At 38.9% G+C, this 6,943-nt stretch overlaps 1 long non-coding RNA gene across 1 annotated transcript; it reads left to right on the plus strand.

The window, feature by feature from the left end:
• Positions 1-517: 517 nt before the first annotated feature.
• LOC125432419 lies at positions 518-6,307 on the plus strand. Its single transcript, XR_007244469.1, has 2 exons — positions 518-825; positions 4,541-6,307. It is a non-coding gene; the product is annotated as an uncharacterized LOC125432419 (long non-coding RNA).
• The last annotated feature ends 636 nt before the right edge of the window (positions 6,308-6,943 follow it).

The raw sequence follows: 6,943 nt of genomic DNA on the forward strand, positions 1-6,943 counted from the left end.
CCATTCTGTCTCGCGCCTGACAGTGCTGATGGGTGTTTGTGAGTTTTATGATAAGCCCATATAATTACAACATATTTTTTTTGTCTCCATGTGTCTAAAGAAGACCTAGCCAACCTTAAAAGTTGGAGGGATCATTATATAGATAAATGGATGAGAAATCAGCACAATAGCATTAGGATACTTGTGTCCTTGCCTAGCATCACAGGCTGAACAATCCAAGAAAAGACTCCCCACTTCAATAGAGACAGGCTGCTGGCTTTTGCTGGTTCTCAAAGAGGATTTTCATAAAGTGCTAACTCTTTTGTGGGTTTGGCTGTAATTGTAGAGAAAAGGTGAGGTTTTCCATCAGATATGCAGAGGTGCACTTATTCCTAGAGGGTGAGGCTGTGAATGGGTGGAACCAGGTAGAAAGATTCCATTCCCTATTGGCTGAGTTATTTAGGTAAGTGGAGCCCTCTTGATGCATAATACAAATAAAGACTCAGAACTGATGGACACCACCTTAAATGGGCAGACCTTTACTCCTTTATCTTTGCTCCTTGTTACTTTTTTTTAAAAAAAAAACCTCTCTTAAATGGCTTTCTTTTCTTTTCCCAGTGCTCAATTTCTCTTCCATACTTCCACCTTTCCAACAGAGATAAACAGGATAAGTTTAATGAAGGCTGTTTTACTTTCTTCTGTGTTAAATTTTGTTTTCATTTGATGGCAACTTTTTTTCAACAAAGGCATATAATTTTCTTTCGTTCTTTCTTTCTGTCTTTTTTTCTTTCACAGCTTGTCAGGCTACTCTTGCCCGGGAACTATGCATAACTGACCAAAATACAGGTGAGTAAATACTGGTCCTCTTATATTATTGTTCTAACCTATTTAATCAGAAGGAGGGGTAGGGAGTTAGGTTACCAGAAACACAAGGCTGGAATGAATATGCTAAGGGCTGTGAACCTATACATACTTAATGGCAAATAAGCCCTGTTAAAAACATTGCGTCTAATTTCCAAGTAAACCTGTTTGGGCTGTGGCAGGAAAGGAAAAAGTTGATGTGCCACAAAAAGAATGGTGAATGGAAGATGCCAGAAGGACTGTCTTTTGCTATTCAAAATCTATGCAGTAATATTTTAACTGGAAAAGCAGCACTGTTCCTGGATATCTCCACATATTTATGATGCTCATATGGATGTACACCGCTGTGTCCAAATACCAAATATGAGTTATCAAAGCAGGGCAACAAGTATAGCAAGCATCTTATTTGAGTAATTGTCCATTTCCTTTCATCAGGGGTACATTTAAAAATATATATTACTGTTAAAAGATTGTTCCTGATGCCCCTGGATTTTATGCTTGAGAAAAATTTCCAGTGCATTTGAGCTACAGCTTAAAGGAGAATTTTAAAAACATCATTCGCAAGTACCCAGGCTTCTGTGGCGTATTAACTGCTTCAAAAAAAAAAAGTGAACTTCTTCATTTATGATCTGATCAGCAATCCTACAATCCTACAGCCTGTGATCACTCTCTCTGACAAAATGCCTAGAGTTTAAATGCATTTTCACTTAACTAAGATTAGAAAGTATCATGAATCTGGATAGTGCTCAGCTGCAGTTTGCACTGATATTGAAATATGGCTTGATGAATAACAGGAAATGTGAATATCTGTATGGGAGAGTCTTCTTTCACACTCCCTCCCCTGTGTGGCTATATGGTATTCCCGTGGTAAGGAAGAATGGGAGGAGGCTGTCTCTTAAAGCTTTAGGAACATGATCTTTTATTATTCATTTGAAAAACCTGAAAGTGCATTCAAAGCTGGTTTGAATGGTCGTGTTGGATTCATCAAAGGCACCCACCCAAATCATGCTCTGTCTGTTCAAACAAACTCTTCAACTGAAAAAAAATCCTTACAGCCAAACAAAAGAAACATTATATTCCCATGCTGTGGTTTAATATGTTCTGTGTTGCTTTGTGTAGCCATTTATTTCCATGTAGAAAGGAATACCTGGAGGGGAGGGTTATTTAACAGCAGGCTTCACCTATGTTTTCCACATATTTAAAGTACTGTTTGCATGCATGTGAATACACATAAGATCTCTAACAACACTCTAGACCCTGCACATGAATGCTATGGATTGTGTGTAAGGAGCGCATGCATATTCGGCTCCTATTCAAACAGCACTTTGAGTATATGGAGGTAGAGAGATGGAGTTAATGGGTGGGACCCCAGACACCAACCGCCTCTTGTATGTTGAGTAGGGATACTAGACTCCAGGTGGGATCTGGAGATCCTCTGGAATTACAGTTTAGCTCCAGACTAAAGGGATTAGTTCCCCTAGAGACAATGGATGCTTTGGAGGGTGGACTTTGTGGCATTGTATCTCACTGAGGTTCCTGTCCTCCCCAGGCTCCATTCCCAAATCACTAAGGCGGATTCCACATGGGCCAAAAACAGCGGTGTGAAAACAGTGTAAAATGGTTTAAATCCTTTTACACCATTTTCACACTGTTTTCACACCGCTGTTTTTGGTCCATGCGGAATCTGCCTAAGAGTTTCTCAGGTTGGATCTGTCAACCCTGCACCTCCATCCCCTGTCAGTGGCCAGGAGGACCTGGCAACCCTAATTTTTATTTTAAAAATAACAATTTTCAGACAATGCAAAGGGAAGCAACATGTCTGTATTATTATACATTAGACAAGGGGCGTCAGTTTGTCCTGTCACAAGGTCTGAGATGGACCAGGTTTTCAGATCTGCAACTCACTGACTTGTATTTTACATCAAGTAAAATGTTGGTTCAGGGAAACCCTTTCTGCTTCTGTACAGAGTTCAAGTATAAGATTTGAATCTTATACAAATCATAATTTCAGTGAAGCCTTGTACTCACTTATAGCCCAGTTACCAGAAAGGAGACAGTTTGATTTTCAACAGATAAATGTTGTCTCTATCTAGTAGTTTGCTGCATGTATCTACACTGATATCCACAGAACATACTAAAGACTCAACGGATGATAGATTTGAATTTTTCCTTAAACTCTATCTTCCTGGGAAACAAATGTAAACTTTTTTCAGGACCCTGCTTTAAAGTTCACCCCAGTAAGATACGATTTGACCTTTGAATGAAGGCTTATTAGGCAATAATTCTTTACTGCTAGAAATAATGTATGTTGAGGATAGAGGCACAATTAAATGCTGTCAACAACATATACATTGATATACTGTTAAATAATACTTCAGAATGAAAACTATTATTTCCTTTTACTTACTACTTTGAATAGAGATTCTTTTGTCCTTGTGAACACAAGTTTCTTCCAAGCATTGACATTTATGTAGCAGGTGGACAGTGGGCTTCTGAAGCCTGTAGCCTGGTTTTGTTCACACATTCCATGCAGGAAGCTTGGCCTTGCAAAGGGTTAACATAATGGGAGCTGACAGTTAGGGAGCTGATCTAACCCAAGGCTGGTAGAAACATGTTCATAATGAAAAGGCATTTCAAAGAAGGCATGTTTGCGCAGAGGAATTTCAGCAGACAGGTTCCTGCTTAGGCCTTTTGTTCTCAAGAAGTTCCCAAAAACCTCCAGACAAGTCTTAACGTACCCAGGGGAGAGGCCTCATAAGATCAAGTTTGTACTTTAAAAGAAAAGCCTTCAAGCATTTTCAAGTCCTACCTCAGCACTTGTGTGGTTTAGTAATTCAGGATTGAGAAACCATTTTCCTTGAAATGATATGATCTCTACAGGGGAATCTTTACAATCCAGCCTATTTTTGCCTAAACAATTTCACTATTTTTTTTGTTTCCACTCATTTTTTGCAAACCACTATTACTCAGACAATGCCCCACTGATTTGATGGGATTAATTTTCCAATTGTATTATTTAAGGAGGGCCTTGTCATAAAGTTAACAATGGACAATGCAACTGGATAGAACTTGGTTCCATTTTTAGGCACTGGAAAAAGGAACTTTCTTTGAGACAATAAAATACTTTCTAATTATGTGAAAGAATTATGCACATAGAAATCACCTCAGATTTAAAGAGAGATTAACTAAATTTGATAGTCTGGATCTTGGGTTAACTATTTAATTTCAGTCAGTCTTCCTTTGATAAAATGGGACTTACTGGACTCCTATATGGCATAGGAAGATTGTGAAAATAAATTGGCTAGTGACTGGGAATATGGAATATGAAGGTCTGGAATATTTTAATGTGCCTTTTTCTTTTTTGCTCCATTTTATTCTTTTCTTTATAATATTAAAAACACTTCAAATACACCTTTAGAGGGAAACTGCAATACAACATCTAAGAGAGAATATTAAATAAAAGTTTCCGCAATTAATTCAACATACTGTGAAATGAAGCAAACTCATCTTTCAGCAATGTGTGAAGATTATGATTTGGTTCTTTGAAATTCTTTTGAATAGCACCATTTTCATCTTAAGTGTACAAATGAACGACCATGTTTCTGATGGCTTTTTGAAAGTCCTTTGTTTATGCATTTTCTTGTTTTGATTACTTTCCTTATATGCTGTAAGTTCTTTGTTTTCTTGTGTATTTCTGCAGGGTCTAGTACAATGGGAGCTCCATCTTCACTGAGTTCTTTAGGTATAGCCACAAAACAAAACTAATAAATAACACAGCTGTAATAAGATGCCTTCTCTGCCATTGCAGTTGACTTGTCTTAACAGCTTGTGAGGAAAAATTAATTGTGTTGCTTTCAGACCTTGTTTCATAATCATCATTGGTACCTCCTATCCAGTGTTGTGTTCTTTGTATGAAAATGAGCATACTCATGTTTCTCACTACATATACACATACATCACCAACTGATGAGACAGCTATTGTGCAACATAATTCTCATGCAGTATCTTGGCAGCTAACTGGAAATGTGGTATCATCTGGATCTGTCATATGCTGGACCCCTATTTTCCTCAACACTGTGGTTTGAAAGGTCAGTCAGAAACAGCAATCTCCAGAAATTATTCTAAGAGGCAGCTCCTGTCAAGAGTAAAAACCAGTAGGGTTCTCCTTTGTATTTACCAAGTGTTACCTAATTTTTAGCCATGGTCTGAATGCCCAGGCTAGTCTAAGCTCATCAGATCTCTGAAGCTAAGCAGAGTTGGTCTTGCTTTGTACTTAGAGGGAGACCACCAAGGAATAGCAGAGTCATTATGCAGAGGAATGCAATGGCAAACTACTTCTGTTAATTTCATGCTTTGAAACCCCTGATGGTTGTCATAGGTTGGCTGTGTCTTGACGGCACTTCACACACAGAAATCCCACTCTTGGCCTATAGCTGTTCATCAATTTCCAAAATCTGGATTCTGCCTGGTTTTTTATAAGTGTGAGCCAATCTCCAAGGATGTGAAGGGTTTGATCCACCACATTATGTGGTAAGTGTAGCAAATGAAATCTCATGGATTCCTACACATAATAATTATACATAGAGAAATATAGTATATGGGTAGTCCTTTATGTCTCTGACAATTTCTTTCCTGCTGATAGATGGCAAAAGGTTGCCTCTATAACAGAGGAAACTAAAGAGAAAAAATCCCCCTCAATTTCTTTTATACCAAAGTTTTTTTAAAAAAAGTATAGTGGTGAAATGACTTGCTGTAGAAAAGAAAATGTCACAGCACAGAGTAGATTGAACACACAGCGGTTCATAAGGGCTTGCACAAAGATTGTCTTTAAAGTTCCTTGTCTCTTGTTGTTATACATTTCACCTGAACTTCTCAACTGTGTCTGCAGTGTTTTTTCTCCTGACATGTTCTGTTGTCAGAATCTCCAAGTACCTTGAAAGAAAGATCCATGAGTTCTGTTGTCCTTCATTCCACCGGAGTCTGTCTCATAACTAATCAGATTTCAGTGGAGTGAAGCACAAGAGACATGGAGTTGAATCAGCTGAAAAGAGGAACTCCATCACTCTCACTCCAGTGGGAAAAAAGTGTTCTAAGGAAGTAAACAGGATAAGTGAGCTGTCCTAATAGGAAAAGGTTGTGTGGAGGGGGGGGGGGGGTGACAGAAACTAGAAAAGTAGAAGCCAGTGAACATTTTAATGTTCTGCTTGTGTTTACAAAACTTTTGGATAAAACTGTTTTTGAAAATGTACTTGAATTCTGCTTGATGTGTAAAGTTTGTTGCTTTTGTTTTGAGACAAAGTCTTTGATGGACTGCAAGCTGCTTCCTTGAGAAGATAATTACCACATTAGAATAAAATTATCAGGAATTTGATATTTAAATATTTAAATCCATCTTTTTCTGTGATCTGTTGTCTTGGGCCGTTTCTGCATGGCACAATTATACCAGATAAAAATCAGTATCTTACAATCGGGGTCTATTTTATTGCGGTTTCTTCTTTTGCATGGTTGCCTGTTACAGTGAAGGAATCGAGTGAAGACCATGAGGAAATACTCCAGTTTGTTTCACACAATGCCAGGTCTTTTGTATTTACACAAGTGTATCCATGCATGCACAAACATCCCCGGTGTTCTGATTGGCTGTTGTTTTTGGGCAGCAGCAGGTGAAAATGAAGCCCTCCTTTTTCCAGTTCTGGATAGGGCCCATCGCAGGCCTCAACATGGCAAGTGGCAGCAAAAAACAATGGGGCAAAGCATTACATCACATTCCCACTCAGTTCTCATATTTTTTGTGGAAAACAAGAGACACCCCCCCCCTCAGGATATGCCCACTAACATTCGACCCAAAGTGCACATCTTCCTAGCTATGTGGTCTGAGCAACAGTACATGTACAGAAAAGAAAATGGGGACATTTTGGGAACCCACTCCTGATTGACCCAAGCAAAATGTCACCCGGTCGATTCCATGAGCTGAAAACATGCTTGGGGGATCATTTTGGGAAGGGTAGGCTGCAATGGTTGGTGGCTTAGCAGAGTTGAAAACTGACATGATGTCAGGTGTGGAGATCAGGGGGCGGGCGGCGAGCAGGGAGATCAGGCAGCTGAG

The sequence above is a fragment of the Sphaerodactylus townsendi genome, linkage group LG05 (assembly GCF_021028975.2).
Source record: "Sphaerodactylus townsendi isolate TG3544 linkage group LG05, MPM_Stown_v2.3, whole genome shotgun sequence".
Lineage (NCBI taxonomy): Eukaryota > Metazoa > Chordata > Lepidosauria > Squamata > Sphaerodactylidae > Sphaerodactylus > Sphaerodactylus townsendi.